This window comes from Artemia franciscana, unplaced genomic scaffold, assembly GCF_032884065.1.
Source record: "Artemia franciscana unplaced genomic scaffold, ASM3288406v1 Scaffold_968, whole genome shotgun sequence".
NCBI classification, from domain to species: Eukaryota; Metazoa; Arthropoda; class Branchiopoda; order Anostraca; family Artemiidae; genus Artemia; species Artemia franciscana.
In genome coordinates, this window is record NW_027069062.1 from 40,001 (window position 1) to 61,776 (window position 21,776).

At 36.9% G+C, this 21,776-nt stretch overlaps 2 protein-coding genes across 2 annotated transcripts in view; both read left to right on the forward strand.

Moving 5' to 3' along the window:
* The window catches only part of LOC136043769 (uncharacterized), a gene marked incomplete at its 5' end in the record, with an annotated part of 39,338 nt that extends 37,168 nt beyond the window's left edge, over nucleotides 1–2,170 (forward strand). Inside the window, 1 exon segment of the mRNA XM_065728683.1 lies at nucleotides 1,939–2,170.
* A 3,068-nt stretch (nucleotides 2,171–5,238) lies between these two features.
* The window catches only part of LOC136043772 (myosin heavy chain, non-muscle-like), a 72,780-nt gene continuing 56,242 nt past the window's right edge, over nucleotides 5,239–21,776 (forward strand). The window contains exon 1 of the mRNA XM_065728685.1: nucleotides 5,239–5,322. The gene's annotated coding sequence lies outside the window, so the exon portion shown is untranslated. The remainder of the gene's footprint in view (nucleotides 5,323–21,776) is intronic.

Here is a 21,776-nt window from a genome sequence, read left to right on the forward strand (position 1 = left end):
TTGCTTTTCTTTCTTACAATGGCCCAACGTAGCCCCTACTGTTAACAGGGGTTAATACAAAATTAGTATTCAAGTGGAGAGGGGTAAATATTTGCTAACCCCCTCATATTTTGAAGAGGGTGCATTTTTTCTTGTTGGGGAGGGGGCTTGCGTCTAAAACTAGTTATTTTGAACAAGTTAAAATATAGAAAATCTTAATTCTCTTTGGACGAAAAATGCGAAAACAAACTGGGAAATAATCCTCAAAGTTGAGAAATATGCACTACTCACAATACCCAAATGCGCACTTTGCCCAAACGCTACAGCAGAATTTTAAGCTTTTACTTCAGATGCCTCGTTCGAGGATGTAGCTCGCACATCAAGCAATAATGTATCAAGACAATCTAATAATATTAGGGAAATATTAGAGGGAATAATAGGGAAGGTTGGGTTACTTGCCCTCCCCCTCCCAAAAAATGTTTGTTATTAACTATATTTTATCTTAGGAGCTGACCAATGGCCCCTGCTGAATGGCTCAACCCGTCTCCCCCCCCCCCAAAAAAAAAAAATATTAGAGTACTCCAATACAAAATTTATGGGAGCTGACCTCACTCCCAATAAAAAAAATTATTCAATAAATTTTAATCCAAAAATCAAGTGATCTAACCCCTTGCCCTCTCTCTGTTGCCTCACCCCAAAATCTACTTATTAACAATATTTATTCCAAAAATCATGGGAGGGGATCCCTAGCCATCTAACCCATGGCCCGAACTCCCTCCCCATCCACAAAAAAAGAAATGTCATACTATTCCAAAAATCACGGGAGCTGATTTTCCGCCCTCCCTCCAGGACCCGAACACCAGTAGTGTGTCGTATTCACTTATAGCGATTACTTATGTTCGCTGGTATCCACAGCGCGAAGAATATAATTATATATCACATATTCACCTTGATTTTACTAGTTTTTCCGAGGCTGTTCAAAACACATATAGTTTTCAGTAAGGCACCAGTTACGCAGTAAGTTTTAGATTTTTACAGTGAGAGAAGGTGGCAGTGGCCAAACTCTTGTTTGTAAGGATTTTTTTTTTCGTTTCAAGCTTGATATGCATATTCAATTTAGTTTATATTTGTGCCTACTTTATGTTTGTTTGCTATGATTTTTTATTTGATATCGGTTAGTTTTAGTTTTTATGGCACTTGGTATCTACCAAGTGACAGTTAAATTGGAAAAATTAGAAAAAATGAGGTTTTTTAACCTACGAACGGGTGATCGGATCTTAATGAAATTTGATATTTGGAAGGATATCGTGTCTCAGAGCTCTTATCTTAAATCCCGACTGGATCCGGTGACATTGCAGGGAGTTGGGAAAGGGAACCTAAAATCTTGGAAAACGCTTAGAGTGGAAGGATCAGGATGAAACTTGGTGGGAAAAATAATTAGGTGGGAAATAATTGGTGGGAAAAATTAGAAAAAATGAGGTATTTTTAACCTATGAACGAGTGATCAGATCTTAATGAAATTTGAAATTTAGAAGGATATCGTGTCTCAGAGCTCTTATTTTAAATCCCGACTGGATCCGGTGACATGGCGGGGAGTTGAGGAAGGGAACCTAAAATCTTGGAAAACGCTTAGAGTGGAGGGATCAGGATGAAACTTGGTGGGAAAAATAATCACAGTTCATAGATACCTGATTGACATAACCAGAACGGATTCACTCTCTTTGGGACAGTTGGGGGGGGGGGGTAATTCTGAAAAATTAGAAACACGGGGTATTTTTAACTTACGAAGGAGTGATTGGAGCTTAGTGAAAATTTATGTTTGGAAAGATATCGTCTTTCAGAGCTCTTATTTAAATCCCCGTTTCGCCCCCCCCCCTCACCCAGTTCTGTTCCTGCTGATATTACTATCAAAAACGATTTGAATAGAAATGATGATAGATTATTGCCTTATTTTTTTAGGAATCTCATGCTTTCTGCAAAGCGAGAAAAGCCAGACCTGGAAGAGAAAGAAATGAAGAGGAGCGAATGTCGTGGAAGTACAAGTTGCGCTATATTCTCACTTTTGTTCCCTCTTTGAAGCTGAAGAGTTATGAAAGTATCTAGAAAATAGAAGTACACTTAAAATTTAACTATAAATTTACGTTTAATCTTCCTTTCTCGAAATATTAATAAATTTTGATCTTTTAAAGAATTTATTGTATATGTTAAACTGTGTTTCCATGCTTAATTAAATAATCAAACCCCAAGACAACTTTACTGAGGAATGTTTATTTAGGCATTTGGTTAGTTCAGTAATTGAAGTTAGCAACAAATCTTCTTTGTCCTTTTTATTTATTTTTCGTTGTGTTTTTTTTATTTACGTTTTTTATTACTTTTGCAACTCAAATTATGTCTGCTGACAAATTTCACCAATCAGTAACCCTCTCCTTCTACTTCCCCAAAATCATGCTTTAAGTGTTCAAACCTCTTTCCCCTCCAAAATTAGATTTTTGACGATATGCAAGGGCCTAAAAAGTTATTCAGGCATCACACCTTTCTTAAGCTCTGAGTGGCAGTGGGGCAATGGAGATCCTGCGGCAATAGTGGCAGCGTATGTTATCGGTTATGCTTTTAATTTCTCAACTGTGTGGCAATGGAGTTCTAATTTAAGTGACGTACCTAAGGTTCTGGATATGATGACAATAATTTTCTGCAGCCGGTTATGTGTGAGGAGTATATTAGTAAAAATTTAGATTTCAGAGAGACCGCTCTCATCCTATTCACGTTTCTAATAAAATAAATAAAAGGCTGGTATCGCTCTTTTTTGCGTCTTGTTTTCCATACCTTTTCTTTTTTTTATGATTTTTTCTCTGCATTTCCTTTTCTGAATTATCTCGTTTTCCAATTATCTTTATTACAAAGTAAACGGCTTTGGCTGAGACAGAGCGATTGTGGTAATACATTGTTCGTGCATAGACGTATAGGGAAGAAGCTTCGTAGCTGGACATTAAATAGGCTGATCTTCCGCTTAATAAACACTGATTCAAGCATATTTGAAGATTCAATCTTCCTTCACATAATAGAAGTGAACCAAAAAAAGTTGCCTTCTATGATACATATATTGCTAACAAAGTAAATGCAGACAGTCATGGTAAAGTAATTTTCAAGTTAGCAACCCCTTGAGTAATGCAATGAAAGGCTTTTGTGGTCAAGTTCAAAAACTTCTTAACGATTTCCACTCCCACCGGTAAGTATGTAAGTCTAACCTTTTATGTTTTGTAGAAGAAGCTTGTCTGTAAGAAGAGGAAGCCATAACCCTGCATCACCCATGTTCAGGCTTAATCAGAATGAATAAAGATTAGATGAGTAATTTATACTTCCGGGCCTCCCAAGGCCTTCTTCTATATGTATATCTAAGCTCAATGGACAGTTTGAGATCAGGGCATAAAATGCACTCTTATAGAAATTTGGCCCTTCCCCCAAACAAAAATAAAATAACCGACAAGCTCTCAGAAATAATAATGATACACGATTATACATTCCTCCTACTGTATATAATCTTACCAAATATCAATTGAATCAACTTTCATAAATGCTTTTATTAATAGTTTATTTTGAAGTATGCGGCTCTTTAGGCATAAATACGCCACAGTGTGGTTGGTTTGAAACTGGGAAGCAGAATACAAAATTTGTCACTAATTTTAGATTGATTTGCTCTACCACAATATTCAATCGATAGTGACTTGAATATTATTGAATATTTATTCTAATTTTAGTTATATTTTTGGCAGCAAACACTTCGTCTTTTACTTTCGGGGTGGAAACAATAATGGGTTAGTACTTTATTTCCATAGCTGAAACTATGTTGGGGATTTCAGTTATTTCAGATGGCTTAAGGAGGGCTTTTTGCGTTTCTGCTTTCATATAACTGTCTGAAAATCATCATTAAGCACAGAATCAGTTTTGGAGATTCTGGGATAGTTACCGTAGTATTATTCTGGGTATCATTACTAGAGATTGGAGATGAGTACGGTCATGTCATTGGCGGATATGGGGATGAGATCTTCTGAATACCAATTTGCTTGTCCCTGCTCCTTGAATGGGCTAGAAGAGCTAGGATACATGCAGTTAAGGAAAAACATAATTCAATACGAATCCGACATACAACAAACTTAACTGAAAAAGCAATAAAATGCTTCCCAAAATATGAAAATAAAGGATTAATTCCAATGACTGAGAACAAAAAGGATCTCCATCATGTAAGTTATTCCAAAAATTCGGGTTGTGGCTTTTTCTTCTATATAAACTTTTACAATTTTTGGAAGAAGTGGGCGCCAACTTAAAAAAGGAAGAAAAAAATGTATAAGAACAATCGTCAAAATTAAGCTAAAAACACATGGCAACAACAAGTAAAAGATTGCTTAGCTTTCCTTTGAAAATAAATTTTCCTTTAGGAACCAACAAATTCTTATCGTTTAAGTTTTTACAGATGAAAGCGTTGTCAAAGTTTTTGACTTTGTTTTTCTGATTTTCCAAGTGTAAAACTACCATAAATCCCCATTAATAAATAAATGAAAACCAAAACGAGCAGAGATTACAATAGATTACCTAGTGAAACTCAAAACGATTCAAAATTAAAAGGAGTAGGGCTGACAGCCTCCATGTCTTCACAAAACCAGAATATAATTTGTGCTTTACAAAAAAACAAACAGAGAACAGTGTATTGTTATTTAATAGTCATATTCTGATATTTATTTCTTATAGACTTATGACTTCTTTATTTATTAAGGTGAAAACGCTTAAACTGTATCTTGTTTCCAGTAAAGGGCCAATTATATTCTAGTCTTGATAAAAAGTATTTTCTGACAGGAGGTGATATTTTACTTGGACATATTTTCCGTAGGGGTATTTTCCAAGGGGGAAGTAAATCCTGGCCACCAGGGAATAGGCAATCCTTGCTCATAAAACTTCATGTTTTCCGTATAATTTGTAAGTTCTTGGAATTCCCCCCTTTTAAATATTTGCCAACTGTTTGACAAAATTTAGCATGTGCGCTTTCTCATAGCTATGAAGTTGTGTATGCACATCAAAGTAATTCTAAAGTATGACTAAGACTCACGAGAAAAATTAAATCGGCATAAAAGATGCAGTTGCAAAACTAAATAATAATATTAGCCTAGATAAAGAAAGAAAAATGACATCTGGGATTCTAGCTACACACGCATGTGAACGTTGCTTAAGACCATGATGAATTTTCCGTTTTCTTTAAAGCTTTTTCATGTTTATTAGCAACAACAGCAACATTTAATTTAGAAGAAAATATGGCGTGAGTGGGGCAGAACTTATCTTTTATACGCTTGTTTTGTAAGTTGAACGTTTGTATCCTCTAGTATTTTAGAGTTTACTGATAGGGAAATCATTAGGTGGCTAATCTAGGTTCAATCGGGTTTAATTTAAAAAAAGGAAATAACTAAATATAAAGTACACTGCTTTGTGAGAAAACTCACGTTGAGACCCATAAATTGGTTCTAAATCGACAACAGTGGGGTCAGTATAGCCAACTGTTCTTTAGAAAATGATAATAAAACAGTTTGATATTAGTATAAAAGTAGCCTACTGCTCAAAATGAACATTACACTATATTTAAAACACATTTATTATTGTAAAATCATTTGTTAATTCATTCCATGATGTCTGTTAGGTTATTTATTATTTATTTATTAATACCAAATATGGTAAGCTTTCAAGCTTGTTGCAATAAACATAATAGCCTAAATAGAAATTATGACAATACTGACAACATAATACACACATACAAATCAATGAAAATAACAACCACAACAAACACCAACAAGTCATACTATATATTATTTAAAAATGATTTACTTTGAAAATTTGTGTCTGCTAGTTTTGTTTTGAATCAGTTTATGTCATCTGTTAGAAATGTTTTAGGTGGAAGGTCATTCCATGGCTTCTGCACCCTGCTGTAAAATGAATGTTGGCCTATTTTCCTTTTTGAAAGTGAGGGGTACAATTTATGTGGGTGATAATGGGTCCTGTTATGTGTCATTAAATGTGAAGAACTGTGATGTACTTATATTATCAATGCCTTTGATTATATGGAATGTGTTAATAATGTCTGCCCTATCCCTTCAGAATTGAAGACTCGGCAATCCTAGCCTGTGCAGTCTATTTTCATACAGCAAATGTTTCAAATAAGGTACAAGCTTAGTTGCTCTTTGCTGTATTTTTTCAACCCTTGCTGTGTCTTTTTTATTCAATGGATACCATACTGACAAATTGTATTTGAGTATAGGTCAAACTGTTGATATATAAATGGCAATGAATGAACAGAGATTAAACTTACGGAAATTTTTTTTAACTTACAAACGGGTGATCAGATCTCAATGAAATTTGATATTTAGAAGGATATTTTATCTCAGAGCTCTTATTTTAAATCCCGACCGGATCTGGTGACATTTGTGGGGGAGTTGGGAGGGGGAAACCTAAAACTTGGAAAACACTTAGAGTGGAGGGATTGGGATGAAACTTGGTGGGAAAAATAAGCACAAGTCCTAGATACATGATTGGCATAACCACAACGGATCCGCTCTCTTTGGGGTAGTTGGGGGGGGGGGTTAATTCTGAAAAATTAGAGAAAATGAGGTATTTTTAACTTACAAACGGGTGACAGGATATCAATGAAATTTGATATTTAGAAGGATATCATGTCTTAAAGCTCTAATTTTAAGTCCCAACCAGATCTGGTGACATTGGGGGGAGTTTGGGGTGGGGGAATATAACATGATGGAAAACGCTTAGATTGGGGGGATTGGGATGAAACTTGGTGGGAAAAATAATCAGAAGTCTTAGATACGTGATTTAAATAATTTGAACAGATCTGCTCTATTGGGGGGGAGGGGGTAATTCTGAAAAATTAGAAAAAATGACGTATTTTTAACTTTTGAAGGAGTGATCAGATCTTCATGAAACTTCATATTTAGAAGGACCTTGTAACTCAGATCTCTTATTTTAATCTCAACTGGATCCAGCTTAATTGGGGGGGGGGGGCAGTTGGGGGGCAATCAGAAATCTTAGAAAATACTTAAAGTGGTGAGATCAGGATAAAACTGGATGGGAAGAATAAAAACCTGTCTAAGATACATGACTGACATAACCGGACCGGATCTGCTCTCTTTGGGATAGTTGGGGGGGGGGGTTAATTGTGAAAAACTAAAAAAAATCAGGTATTTTTAACTTAAGAATGGGTGATCAGATCTCAATGAAATTTGATATTTAGAAGGATATTGTGTCTCAAAGCTCTTATTTTAAGTCTCAACCAGATCTGGTGACACTGGGGGAAGTTTGGGGCAGGAGAACCTAAAATGATGGGAAACGCTTAGATTGGAGGAATTGGGATGAAACTTGGTGGGAAATATAAGCAGAAGTCTTAGATATGTGATTTACATCTCTTCTATTTTCCATTAGCCATTAACTTAATTTATAAATAATTAAATTCTTCAACTACTTTTATTTCCTCCCCTCTATAGCTAAATCTTAGCCTCCCTGTTTTCCTGCTTGTCAAAAAGCTACAAAAGGCTACAAAAATCTTAGAGAATAGCTTACTTAATGTGTTCCCTAATGCTATAAGCCTATAATCGTCATGTTCTTCTTGGTTTCCTTTTTATGGCACTTGGTATCTACCAAGTGACATAAAGCGATCGCAAATTCTGTCGGTCAATCTGTCTGTCTGTCCAGGTTTTGCTAGTTTAGGCACTTCCAGGTAAGCTAGGATGATGAAATTTGGACGGCGTGTCAGGAACCAGACCAGATTAAATTTGAAATCGTCCTTTCCCTGATTTGACCATCTGTGGGGGGGGGGTTGAGGGACGGTTAAATTGGAAAAATTAGAAAAAATGAGGTGTTTTTAACTGATGAACGGGTGATCAGATATTAATGAAATTTGATATTTAGTATGATATCGTGTCTCAGAGCTCTTATTTTAAATTCAGACCGAATTTGGTGACATTGGGGGAAATTAGGGGGGGGGGACCTAAAATCTTAGAAAACGCTAATAGTGGAGGGATTGGGATGAACTTGGTGAGAAAAATAAGCAGAAGTCCTAGATGCGTTAATGATATAACCGAAAGGGATTGGCTCCATTTGGGGAATTGGGGGGAAGGGCTAATTCTGAAAAATTAGAAAAAATGAGGTATTTTTAACTTACAAAGGAGTGATCGGATCTTAATGAAATTTCATATTTAGAAGGATCTCGTAACTCAAATCTCTTATTTTAAATCCCGACCGGATCCAGCGTCATTGGGGGGGGGGGGGGAAGGGGATACTGGAAATCTGGGAAAACACTTAAAGTGGAGAGACCAGGATGAAACTTGGTGGGAAGAATAAAAACAAGCCCAAGATACGTGACTAACATAACCGGATCGGATCCGCTCTCTTTTTGTGGAGTTGGGGGGGGGGAGTCATATGGAAAAATTAGAAAAAATAAGGTATTTGTAACTTACGAACAGGTGATCAGATCTTAGTGAAATTGATATTTAGAAGAATCTTGTGCTTTAGACCTCTCATTTTAAATCCCGACCAGATCCGGTGACATTGGGGGGAGTTGGAGGGTGAAACGAATGAGTGATCAGATCTAAATGAAACTTGATATTTAGAAGGATCTTATGTCTCAGGTGCTTCATTTTCAATTCGAATCTGATCAGGGGACATAGGGGGCTGGAGACGGGAAACAGAAATTTTGGAAACCGGATATCTTGGAAAACGCTTAGAGTGGAGAAATTGGGATGAAACTTGGTGAGTAGAATAAGCAAATGTCGCAGATACGTCATTAACGTAATCCTACTGGATTCGATCTATTTGGGGAGTTAGTGGGTGGGTTCAGTGCTTTGGCGAGTTTGGTGTTTCTTGATGTGCTAGGATGATGAAAATATGTAGATGTGTCAGGGAGCTGCACAAATTGAATTGATGAAGGCTTGCCCCTTCAAACTGAATTATATTCCTCTGCTGCTTGAATTCATTCACTGATGTATCCATTCACTCTGACAATATTCCCAGATCCGCGCTGATTGATTATCCCTGTTGAGCTATTGGGTCACTGTTTTTATATGTAAGCTTATTCTGTTAATCTTTGCTAGTATGTCTGACAAGTTTTGGGCTTGATTCTCTACTATTATTAGTTTCTTAATCCAAAATTATTTTAACAAAGAAAAGTACATAACTTTCTGGGGGCAGCCCCATTTACTTTCTTCCATCATACTCCTACGTCCCACTCAGCTACTATCTTGTCCAATTTAACTAGCAAAATCCGTATTATACAAGCTGTCTAATATCAGTGAAAATGTATTCACTACTATTTGCCAAACATAGCTTACTCCACTTCAGAATAAATCAGATAATGCGCAAAATCAATATAACCAAAAACTGGTTTTTTAACATGTAATCCTCTAGGCATACAAGAGGTGCCCAAAATTCTTGGAAAAGCTGTGTTTTGTATTTTTGAGAGAGAATGGGTGAAAAATCTCGCTTTAGTATGAATGTTGATTCAGTGTCAGTGAAGTGTGGTAAAGATCTGTCATATATTTGAGAAAACACGTGCTGTCTATCCTTCTTTTCAGCTTTCAAATGTAAGCATGGTCAGCTCAGGCCGTGAACACATATTTGTCGTTCATTGTTTTTGTCAAGCACGCAACAGAAGTAAAAGTGCAGAGGTACCACTGCAGGGAAAGTCCACGGTGGGTAAACCGTATAAATGTGAAGTGAAGAAATTAAAACCAATTTTCCCTTGGGCCCTCAAGCCTATCCAATAGAATAATTGATGGGTAACTAGATTCTCGTATCTCAACCTTTTTCGATTAATTTTTAATGAAAATCGATATCAAAAGCTTCAAGAAGGAACATTCAGATAAATAATACAAGACAAACAGACAAGATTAATTTCAGATAAATAATACAAGACAAACAGACAAGATTAATTGGACTGTTCACGTGTGTCACAAACAATATCTTTGGCCAGACCATACACAATACTTTGGTTCAAAACGTTACAGTCATGAGAAGAGGCACTAGCCTTCACTTTGAGTACACGCTTGACTAGTCCGGGTTCTAGCTCTAGCACTGACTTGCCCGAGTCAATCCCTCGTTTAGAATTGCGATTAAGGCCACACTTGGTTTTCAGTGTTGCTGAAAGAGTCACTGCACTCAGTCGGTTTCGCTCATCAGTTTTCACTTCCTTGAGCAAACTGAAGAGACAATAACGGCAATAACGTTTGAGAAAAGGAGTGAGAAAAAGTACTGAATCATTTTCCCGACATTTGTGAACATCCGACTACCATTTGGTGACTTCGTTTGTAAGATGTGGCGCCAGTAAACGACAGTGTCCGTGTTATCCACGTCAGGGAGATCGACAGTACTAAGTAGAGCTACACTCAGTATAGACCGCCATTCCTGCTCTAACTTTGCTTTATTCCAAAGCATAGAATCGTAGTAGTCGAAGAACTGACGAAGACTGGGAACTTTCAGTTCATAACTAAAGCTTGGGGTAAGCAAGTGTACCAGGTCATAGATCTTTTCAGAGAATGGAAAATGGTCAAGAATTTGTTGGACATCTTTGACGTAGAAATCCCTCGCGGAGCGACAAATTCGGAGACATTCCGCTACAAAACGGCCACTGGTAACTTCTCTCGTTTTGAGCCCACAAGGAAATCGTACCCTTTGTAGCCGATATAGACATTTTCGTTTCGTTGGGAAGATAGTTCACTTCGTCATGCGGATTGATGTCAAAAGGGTTGACTGTTCTAACATATGAAGGCTTCATAAAGTTCACGGCTAATGTCTGAAGAAGTTTTTCTACCTTGGTTTTCATGAGGTGAAATAGGGGTTTTTCAGACTGGAAGATGGCGTTGAACTCATTCAGCTCTCCCAACACGTACTTTACTAAAAACATCATAACCCTCGAGTATGGGTTGTTTAGTGTCATTCTTACATGATCATTAGCATGCGAGGGATCATCAAGTACCAACGAGTCCCAGTACAACGTAAGAGTATCCCACTGTTCGAGAATACGGCGTGCACAGTTTTGAAACGACAACCAGTGTGTTGTCACGAGCCAAAGCAAGGAATCTGTGCTGTTCCACTTGAGTAAAGACTTGAAATTCCTTCCTATATGCATCTTGGAGTTTTCCACTGTGCCTGAAGTGATTGCACACAGTCCGACATAGATCTTCGAGGCTCTTGGACAGTTTTTTGCAAGCATAACTTGCAACTAGGGCACACAGATGGCAGCTACATTTCACAACTGTAACCCAGGGATATTTCCCTTCAACAAGTGTTTTGACTGAGTGGTTTATCCCCATCATAGCATTCGTTGTGTCAGAGCAGAATCCGACCCAGTTTTATAGAGGGACACCCGCCTTCTTGACATCATCCCTCACCTTCACTAGCTGGTTGAATAGACCAGACACTGATCCGTCGCTGCATTCGACAAGAGCGAGCAAATCTACCTGCACATTCATTGCTTTGTCACAAAAGCTGACACAAACAGCAAGTTGTTTGGCTACAGAGGAATCTGTGGTCTCTTCAATTACTATGGAGAAAAGATTCGTTTTCAGGCTTTCAAGAAGCTTTTCATGAAAATGAGGGGCCAACGCTTGTCGAGCAATATTAGTTGCTTTAGTTCTACCAAGAGTGGTCTGGCTTAGAAGATCTGGGCCTGGCATACTTTTCACAAGTTTCAGCAAGTCTTCAGAAAGCGAATAGGGTAGATCGTGCTCAACGAGAAATGTTACTAGTTTCGCTTCAACAGTGGCCACTCTTTCGATTTTTGAATCACCAGAAAAATGAAGACTCAGTGGCATGGTCTTAGAAGACGAAGTTATCCACGCTTTTTTATTTTCTTCATGAGCTTTGGTCTGTTTGTGCCTTTTTGCGTCGTGTTTCCCTTTTTTACAAACGAAATCCTTTTTGCAGTAAAGACAGTGAGCTAAATATCCACTGTTTTGACCGGTCTGCACCGTTCCTTTTCGTAACCATTCATTAAAGTCAGATTCTCTTTCCCACTCAGTCTTGTATCTTTGGTCTACCCTTTTCTTTGTGATCCTCGGTTTTTTGTTGGAGGGTTCACTATCGTCTGAGTCTTTATCACCGTTCTCATATTCCTGATCGATATCTATCACTTCTGCCATTATGGTGCAACACGTTTGGTCTATAAACAAGAGAAATATTTAGCTATTGTGTCCTTTCTTTCATGGATTGACTTGCTGGTGAAAGAAACGAACCTGCATTAGTTTAATTTCTTCCAGTGCCAGCCTGCTGAGAACCCTTTATACTTTCCGGATAAATCCTTCGCCAGGAATCCGGCTGAAGTCGGAAATTTGGCAGAAGTAAGGCAGGGAGTTTTGATCAGTTTCGTCAAAAGCAGATATGACGTCGAGTCACAGTAGATATGACGTAAACACACATATATTGCGTTTTTGCTGATACCCCTGTTACCACGGTAACTGTGGATCTGCAGTTAGTGGTTTTGCAGTTACCGTGATATCTGATATACGGTCCACTGCAAAAATGACTATTATATTGCCGAAATTGCACTTTTCAAAAGTCATCCCAAAAGAAAAATTTATATCCAATTACAAAACTAAGTGCTGAACTTCTTTCTCACCAATTTGACAAAATTTGATGAAAATGAGATTACTTTTCAGATACAACGAGTAGATACCACGGTCGGACCGTGATATCTGAATATCAGTTACCGCGGTAGCTGACCAGATACCACGAGAACTGCAAAAACGCCTTTTGACCGTGGTATCGAATACCATGGTAGCTGCAGAAACGACTTTAGACCGTATATCGAATACCATGGTATCTGCAAAAACGCAACTATTATTGTATAATAATAATATTTATGACCCACTCTATAGGTTTAAGATAGTGGAGTAATCAAAGGAAAGAAATAGAGAGAGTACAAAATAACACCCAACAACAAAAACCACTCAATGAAAAATTCTGTTTCTAAATCTGAATAGTAAAATTTGTTTTCCGAAAAGGGCTGAAAGACCAAATGAAAATGCGTTACTTCGTTGCTATGACTTGAGCCCTTGCTGACTTGGACACACATATTCAAGCAACGTATTAAACGGATATGTCTATTACGATCCTATTCAGAGGAAGTATCCTTCCCTGTTGATCATGAAGTTTGACAGCCTGACGAGGACCCTTGCCAAGAAGGGCCGGAATATCCGTTGTATGCATTACTTGAATATATTCGCGATTAATAAAATTCTATACAGTGATATTCCCTGTCAGATTTGGGGTACCTCTACAGCTAGTAGCTGTGTTGCATGCTTGACGAAAACGATTTACGACAAATAGGCGTTCACGCACTGAGCAGTGTTAACCAAGCTCATTTGATTGGGCCACTGAAAAGCCGAGTTTGTATTGAGGTTCAAAGTTTCCGCGTCATAGTATAACTTAGTGCTGTGAGCATGGCCTTAAATATTCTGAACGTCATGGTAGAGAAAACAGTAAAAATGCCAAAAACTCCTCTTAACACAATCCGATATTGCATTGTATTCACTTAAAATACACATACAAAAATTTGCTTTTCAGTTAAACTTTAAGGAGTCCAGTGAAGAACGGATACCTACAAGAGCCAATTGTTTGGATCACAGATTAAATTCTGGGATTCTATAGAAACCTTTGGTCTTGTTCATTTTGGATGCCTGTTCAACTATCATCCGTTTTGGACTTCTTTTGTTTTGCTTGTCGGGAGCCCAAAACGTAAGTGGAGGGATACCTATGACATTGCAGAAGTTGTCCGTCTGTACCTGTAGCCTAAGCACGATAACTGTCGAAGAGAATGAGATATTTTGATGGAACTCGATGGGAGGATCCTTTGGGTCAAGGGAAAGGTCAATTTCGTAGATGGGCTCTGTAGCCCTACACTTAGGGGTGGGGATTCAAATTAAGGGACAGACAAAATATTTTTAAACAGCTAATGAGATAGTCGACTATGGGGTAAGAAAACATGCTGAACACGGCAATGAAAACCATCTTCTCGCCGGATAAGTTGTTCGCCCGTACTCCGGCAAAAACCGGAAAGTTAGTTAAAAGTAAAAGTTTTATTTGAAGTTGATAAGATGTTCGATTTTGGGGTAAAAGGGTATGCTGAAACCGTATATGACAATCGTTTTTTAGCTGGACATATATTTCGTCCGGAATCTGGCTGAAACCGGATAATTTGTTATATGTTTATTTTTTATTTGAAGTTGACTAGATGTTGGAAATAGGGGTAAGGACTCAAGGAGATACGCTAAATTCGTTTCTGAGCTTCAATTTTTCGCCAGACAAGTAGCTCCGGAATTTTGGCGAAACCGGAAAATTGGCAGAAGGTAGGATCGTTTCGATCGGTATCGCCAAAATAGATATGACTTATAGAGGTAAACACACATGCTGAATCCAAATCTGAACTTGGTTTTCTCAGAGGATTAGCCATTTGGCCTTAATCTGTTTCTAGATCTTTAAGAATAAAAATGTTCAAGGAGTCTGGCGAAGACTGGATCTAGCGAAGACAAAACCCAGTGTCTGGATTAAATATTGAATTTTTGGGATCCCATAGAACCTTTGGTCTTGTTTTTTCATTGCCCTAGCACGTTCAGAAGCACCAAACTTGCCAAAGCACTGAACCCCCCAACTCCCCCAAAGAGAGCAGACCCAGTCTGGTTATTCTAGAATCATGTATCAAGGACTTGTGCTTATTCATCCCACCAAGTTTCATCCTGATCTCTCCACTCACTCTAGGCATTTTCCACTGGTTTCTCTCTCCAATTCCCCCCAATATCACCAGATCTAGTCAGGACTTAAAATAAGAGCTATGAAGTTTAGAATAAGATCCTTCTAAATATCAAATTTCATTAAGAGCCGTTCACCCCTTTGTAAGTTAAAAATACCTCAATTTTTCTATTTTTTTTCTGAATTAACCATCCCTCGACTCCCCCATATTTGAATTGGGGAAGAGACTATTTCTAATTTAATCTGGTCTGATTTCTGAACAATTGATGTGGCCTGAAATTTTGCTTGGTAAAATTCTAGTTGAGCTACTTTTTGCTATCTTGGAAAAGCCTATGGTAATAAAACGTAACTTTAAGGGAGGGGTCTACAGACTAAGAGCATGTACCAGAAAGGTATTTTGATATACCTACCATCACTCCTCCCTCTAGAGGGCTCTGACCTTTGATGACCTTTAAAATCTTTGTTATATAAAAGAGATACCTTACAAAATAGATTTTTTTGCTTAAATGAAGTACAACAAAACTGTTTTCGGCTTCATTACTTTGCTCAATACCAATTTATGAGGTTTTAAAGATCCACAAAAACATTTCCTAAATTTAGAAATAACTCACGGATATGGCTTAAATGCAACTCAAGCAACAGGAATTCCATTTTCAGAACTAAAACCAGAGAAAAAGAAACTGTTAACTGAAAATTAAGGTAAAATGTTGTTTTTCCAAAGTTCCAATAGGTATAGGACCTGTCAAATAGGCAAATGTTGAAGCCTTAGAAATCAGAGGAGGGTGAACATAAAAGCTTGGCAATACCTTCCCGGAGTATATTTTTTTTACCAGGATTTGCAAGAATACTGAAAGTTTCATTTTTCTAACCTAATCCCTTTTCAAGAGAGCAACAAGTAACAACTCTAAAATTTTACCATTTTGCTCAAATAACAGGAATTACAATATCAAAACTAAAAGCACAGAACAAGAAATTAAAACTTAAATTTATGCTATAATGTATTTTTATCCTCATTCTAATCTAGGTAGGCTATAGAAGTGACAAATAGGCTATATTATTTTTTGTAGTGTTTTGTTCTGAGCATGTTCAGCATTTTGATCCAACCCATCAATAAGTTACCACTTGATGCCTTTTTTATGCTCTTTACAAATACACTAATAACTTCTACCACAAATTCAGATTCAAGTACATTTTAACCTAACCTAACGTTATTATAAATAATTTTAGCACTGAGAAAATGTAGTATTATTTTGCTGAAAATAACACAGAGAAAACATAGTACTATTTTGTTGGAAATGAGAGATAACTTGTATTTTCTTTGAAAATTTGTCATTTTTAGAGCTTAAAAAGTTCTTAAATTTGAAAATGTGGTAGAAGCAATTATCATATTTGCAAAGAACATAAGAAAAGGCATCAAGTGGCATGCTTGCTTGTTTGGCGAGTCAGTTATATGAACTGTCATACTTTTTTATTGTCAGTTTTAAGAGCTAAAAAAGTGCTTAAATCTGAATTTGCACTAGAAGCGATAATTATATTCATAAAGAGCATATAAAAACGCATCAAGTGGTATATTTACTTTCTATGAAAGCTAGTTATATGGTTTGCTCCAAATTTACCAAAAGACAGAGCAGCAACACACAAAGGTCTGGAGTAGAACAGCATATGTCCACAGGGAGATATGTTGGAAAGACAGTTTGCAAATTATACGTATATCTATATATATAAAAATAAGTTGTATGTGTGTTATGTCTGTCGAGTGACGTCATGTCATCATGAAGTTAGTTGTCGTCATGTTTGTTATGACGATGACGTCATTAAAAGTATTTAAGAAAATTGTTCAAAGACAAATTTTTAATTGTAAGAAGATCGTGGACGGAAAAATGTTTAATTGTAAAATGACTGAAGAACCTATAATGGCAACAGCCGAGGAAGCTGCTCAAAGAGTCTATGCCAAAAAACTTGAGGTTGATAGAGAAAGTAAGAAAAGAAAGCGTGCCAAGGAATCACAAGAACAGCAAGAAAACAGGCCTGCGGCTGATAGAGTAAGAAAAGAAAGCGTGCCGAGGAATCAGAAGAACAGCAAGAAAACAGGCTTGCGGCTAAAGAACGCAAAACCGCGCAGTTAGATGAAAATCCACCTGGACAGCGAGAGTCAAAACATATCAAAACTGAAAATGATAGCGATGATGATTGGGTTCGGAATTTTGACTTGGATAAGGTCATCAATGTCTACCAGATTTTAGTTAAAAATAACAAAGATTCGGCGATAAGTATTTCATAGTGACGCTGAAAAATAAAGAAGAAAAATAAAACTGAAAAAAGAAAAAAGGTAAAAACTAAAAAAAAAACTAAAAAGAAAAACACTCACAGAGAAATTACAGACCGGGACACAAATGACGACCGGGACAGAGGGAATATAAATGACGACCGGGACGCTCAAAGAGAAATTACAGACTGCGATACCGGGACACAAATGACGACCGGGACACAGGGAATATAAATGACGACCAGGACACAGGTATTTAAGAAAATCCTTCAAAGACAAATTTTTAATTGTAAGAAGATCGTTGAAAGAGAAATTTCTAATTGTAAAATGACTGAAGAACCTACAATGGCAACAGCCGAGGAAGCTGCTCAAAACAAATGTATTCAAGCCGAAGTAGCTGAGTGAGTAAAGCGTTATGTTCTAGGTTCGAGAGGTTCCAGGTTCGAACCTTGGCTTTAGCATTAATACAAAAGAAGAAAAAAACTAAAAAAGGTAAAAACTACAAGAAAAACTAAAAATAAAATGCTAAAAAACTAAAAAAGCTAAAAAACTAAAAGAAAGGTAAAAGACTAAAAAAAGTGGTAAAAACCACAAAAAACTAAAAAAAAAACAACTAAAAACTAATGAAAAAACTAAAAAAACAACAAAAACTGAAAAAGAAAAAAAAAAGGAAAAAACTGAAAAATAAAGAAAAAAAAGAAAACTAAAAACCGGGACACAGGGAATATAAATGACGACCGGGACACTCAAAGAGAAATTACAGACTGGGACACTGGGACACTAATAACGACCGGGAGATATAAATGACGACCGGGACACTCAAAGATAAATTACAGACCGGGACGCGAATGAAGATTGGGACACCGGGACACAGGGAATATAAATGACGACCGGGACGCTCAAAGAGAAATTACAGACTGGAACACTGGGGCACAAATGACGACCGGGATACTGAGAATATAAATGACGACCGGGACACAGGGACACAATTACAACGGGGATGCCGGGGGCACAGGGGGATATATAAATGACGACGGGGACACAGGGAATGTTCGATTAGCAATCACCATCAACAAAGCTCAAGGGCAATCATTAGAATAATGAGGTATAGATCTGAATACGGATTGTTTTTCCCATGGACAATTTTATGTTACATGTTCAAGAGTCGGTACACCTGACAATCTATTTATATGCACAGACAATGGGACATCGAAGAATGGTGTATATTCGCAAGTTTTACGTATTTAAAAACATATATATATCTATAACGAAAAGAGAAATCTTTTCTCTTTTATCTATATTCACAGGTGGGACACAGGGACACAGCTACAATGGTGCGTAACGACTTACGCGCGTGGGGGCTAGGGGGGGGGGTGCGAAGCGCCCCCACCAACTAGGTGTTGGGGTGGCGCAAAGCGCCACCCCAACAGCTAGTCTACTTATAATTATTTTGGATCATAGCAATTTCTAAAGCCCCTACCCATTCAAAGCAGTCTTTTAAAGAAATTTTGTTCAACCATGTTTCCTTCTGTTTAACAACAATTATTTTTTCAAAGTTTCAATGGATATAGACTTGTCAAGTAGGGAAATTTTGAAGACTTAGAAATCAGAGGAGGGTGAACATGTAAGCTTGGAAATACCTTCCCAGAGTAGGTCTAAGTTTTTTGCCCAGGATTCACTTGGCTATTCATTCTCCTAACCAAACCCCTTTCTAAGATAGCAAAGCTAGAATTTTACTATTTTGCTCAAATAGTAGAAATTTCATTATCAAAGCTAAAAGCATAGAACAAGAATTTAAAAACTGAAATTTAAGCTATAATGTCCAATCGACCTCATTTTAATCTTAGTAGGCTAAAGAACAGTCAAATAGGCTATATTATTTATTTGTAGTGTTTTGTTCAGAGCATGTAGTGTTTCGAGTAAAGCACAAAAATGTCTGGAATAGCACAGTTTATAACCACAGGGAGACATGCTGCAGCAGATATATAGTTTGCAAATTATACTTTTATCTTTAAACTATGTTATGTCTTTTAAGTATCTTTTTGTTCTAGCATGTTTCCTTCTGTAAAACCACTATTAGAGACCTTTGATTATTTTGACTACTTCGTAACACTAAAATATAAATTATATACTTGCAAAAAAAAAGATTGAAAAAGATAATTCTAAAATTAATCTACATCAACGGCCATTTTTGTCTAATGTTTGATCGAAATGAAGAAGTGTTAAACACTTCTGAAAACACTCGGCATGAAAACACTTGGGCTGAGCTAACAGAGGTCATGAAGTCATGAGATGAACTGAGAAACTCAAACGTCAAAGTTTCGTCAAACCGGCAAAAATAACTCAACCCCATTCGAACACACTGGCCTCCCAGGGGACAAGCTGCCGACCGACGGGTCACTAACTAAGGTCCGTAGTTGACTTCCGCGAAACTTTGAAATCCCCATTTTATGCAACAAAAACATTTGCGAAAGATAATAAACTTAAAGTTGGACAAATTTTACATACGGGAACAAATGCGGTATAAAAAGCCATTTCGCGGCATGCGGCATGATCAAAATTTTATGCGGTATTTCTCTCAGAATCGCGGCGTAATGCCGCGAAATGCGGCATAAGGGGCAACACTGCCAAGAATATGAAAACAAAAACTTTGATTGGCCTTTGGGCCAAATAATTTACAGGGATTCCGTTTGTATACATTTTCGACACTAATAGTAGGCTAATAATAATTTTGACACTAATAGTTAAATACCAAGAATATCAAAATAGAAACTGTTTTTGCCCCCCTAGGCCGAATTAATGTACACTTTCTGACACTAAACTGAAAGTACCAAGAATGTCAAAATAAAAACATTTTCACTCCCTGGCAGTAGCCAGCCAAACTATGTAGTAGCCATTGTTTCCATAGAATTTTTTCATAGTATTTTGTATTGATCATGGCTGCAACGATAGCTACACCGCAGTTCAGAGCGAACTATAGCCTATAGGAACCAAAGTTTTAAGGTTTTTCTTCTTCTTTTTTAAATAGTCTAGGGAGAACATTGGGGCTGGTATTTTCCCTCCCGCCACCCCTTTTCCGTCCATTTTCAATCATAATTCATTTTTCAAAGATTAGGGGAAACCCTATGAAAAATCAAGTTTCGAATTAGGTTTTTAAGGAAAGTTTCTTTTAGCTGCTTGAGTATCTATTGAGTCTCCCCCTCGGAAGAATACTCTGATGGTTCCTTCGCAGAAAAATACTCCCTCTGCATAAAATTTTCCTCGATCAAAATTACCTCGTTATGTAAAACTACCAGTTTATTTAAAATCACCTTTGACTCATTCATTTATTTTTCTGTGTCAAGTTACTGGGTATTTGCATAGAAAAATTTGATCTAATACATTCATTTGAAAAGTTCATGCAATTGTTATTCCATTCTTACTAATCAAACCACAAATCCTTGATGACTACTAGTCATCTGTAAGAGTTTGCTAATTGTTAGTTTCCTGCTAGAATGTTACAGATTTTTGCCACTAGATTATGTAATCTCTTTGGTTTAAATTTTCTTGAAAAAAATTCAGAGTCGGTAACCCAGAAATTAATCATTGAAGTAGCGACCCATAACAGAGAGATAACACTGCCTCCATTATGTAAGTCATTCCCTTAAAACCCGTTCATTTCCGAATCCACCTATTATCAAAGTTGAATTGTATCCTTGCTGTGCCTGAATTTTATTTGGGTTGGAAATCGTTAGACCAAACGCGTTAGTGTGACCATCAAATTATCGGTTTCTTTAAAAAAATATGAAAATGTGATGAGGACTTGCTGGTGGTTTCATAGTTTTAAACCGAATCGAGCATGTCTCCTGGTGTCTGGCGTAGGACTGGGCAGTGCAAGTTTCGAGGATCTCATGGAGCTATAAAAGATTGGTGATTACGTGAAAATCATTGGGGATTATTTATAAAATCACAAGAATCTTCATATTTTCGGTAGAAATTCCCCCTCATCGCGTATGTACCTGATCTATTAAGCAAATTTTCTTGTTAATGAGGGAGGGGTACCATTTATGACTAGATCTTTTTTGATAACTTAACTTAACAGTTAGTTAATTTAACACTTAACAGTTAGTATTCAATGGTTCCAAAGGTATTCCACTTTTGTTTAGTTCAATTTCTTAGCACTTGAATGTTAAAGGGACGGCACTCAATAATTACGCTGTGTAGGATATGACAGAATTTGGTTTCCCTTCCTGGATTATGATTTACTTATTTTGAGTGAGAAAAATGCGATATAGCTCCATGTATATTTTTATTAAATATATAAAAGTGATTTCAATAAAAAGTGGAAAACCTTATGTATTGTAGGAAATCAGATAATGACGAAATTTTTAGATCCAAACAATTTTCTGTTTTGACCAAATGAGACAACTGGTCAATGGTATTATTATAATCCTGAGAACTAACTGATAACCTTTTGGAAAATGAAATAATTGTTTTTACGCCAGAAAAATACCCCTCCCAAAAACAACCCCATGGAAAATACTACCCCTTGTGGAAAATACTGGTTGGTTTCCAATAAATTTCGACTTTTAAAAAAGGACTAGAAATTTCTTTAAACCTCCAAAAATGCTGGCTCTCTGAAAAAATAAATACACGAAAATGAAAAAAAAAGAAAAAAAAAGCAAAACGGAAAAATAAATTGATAAAAAGAGATGATAAGAACACAAAACAAAGTTGCAAGAAAAATTCTAATCGAAAGTTCAAGGTA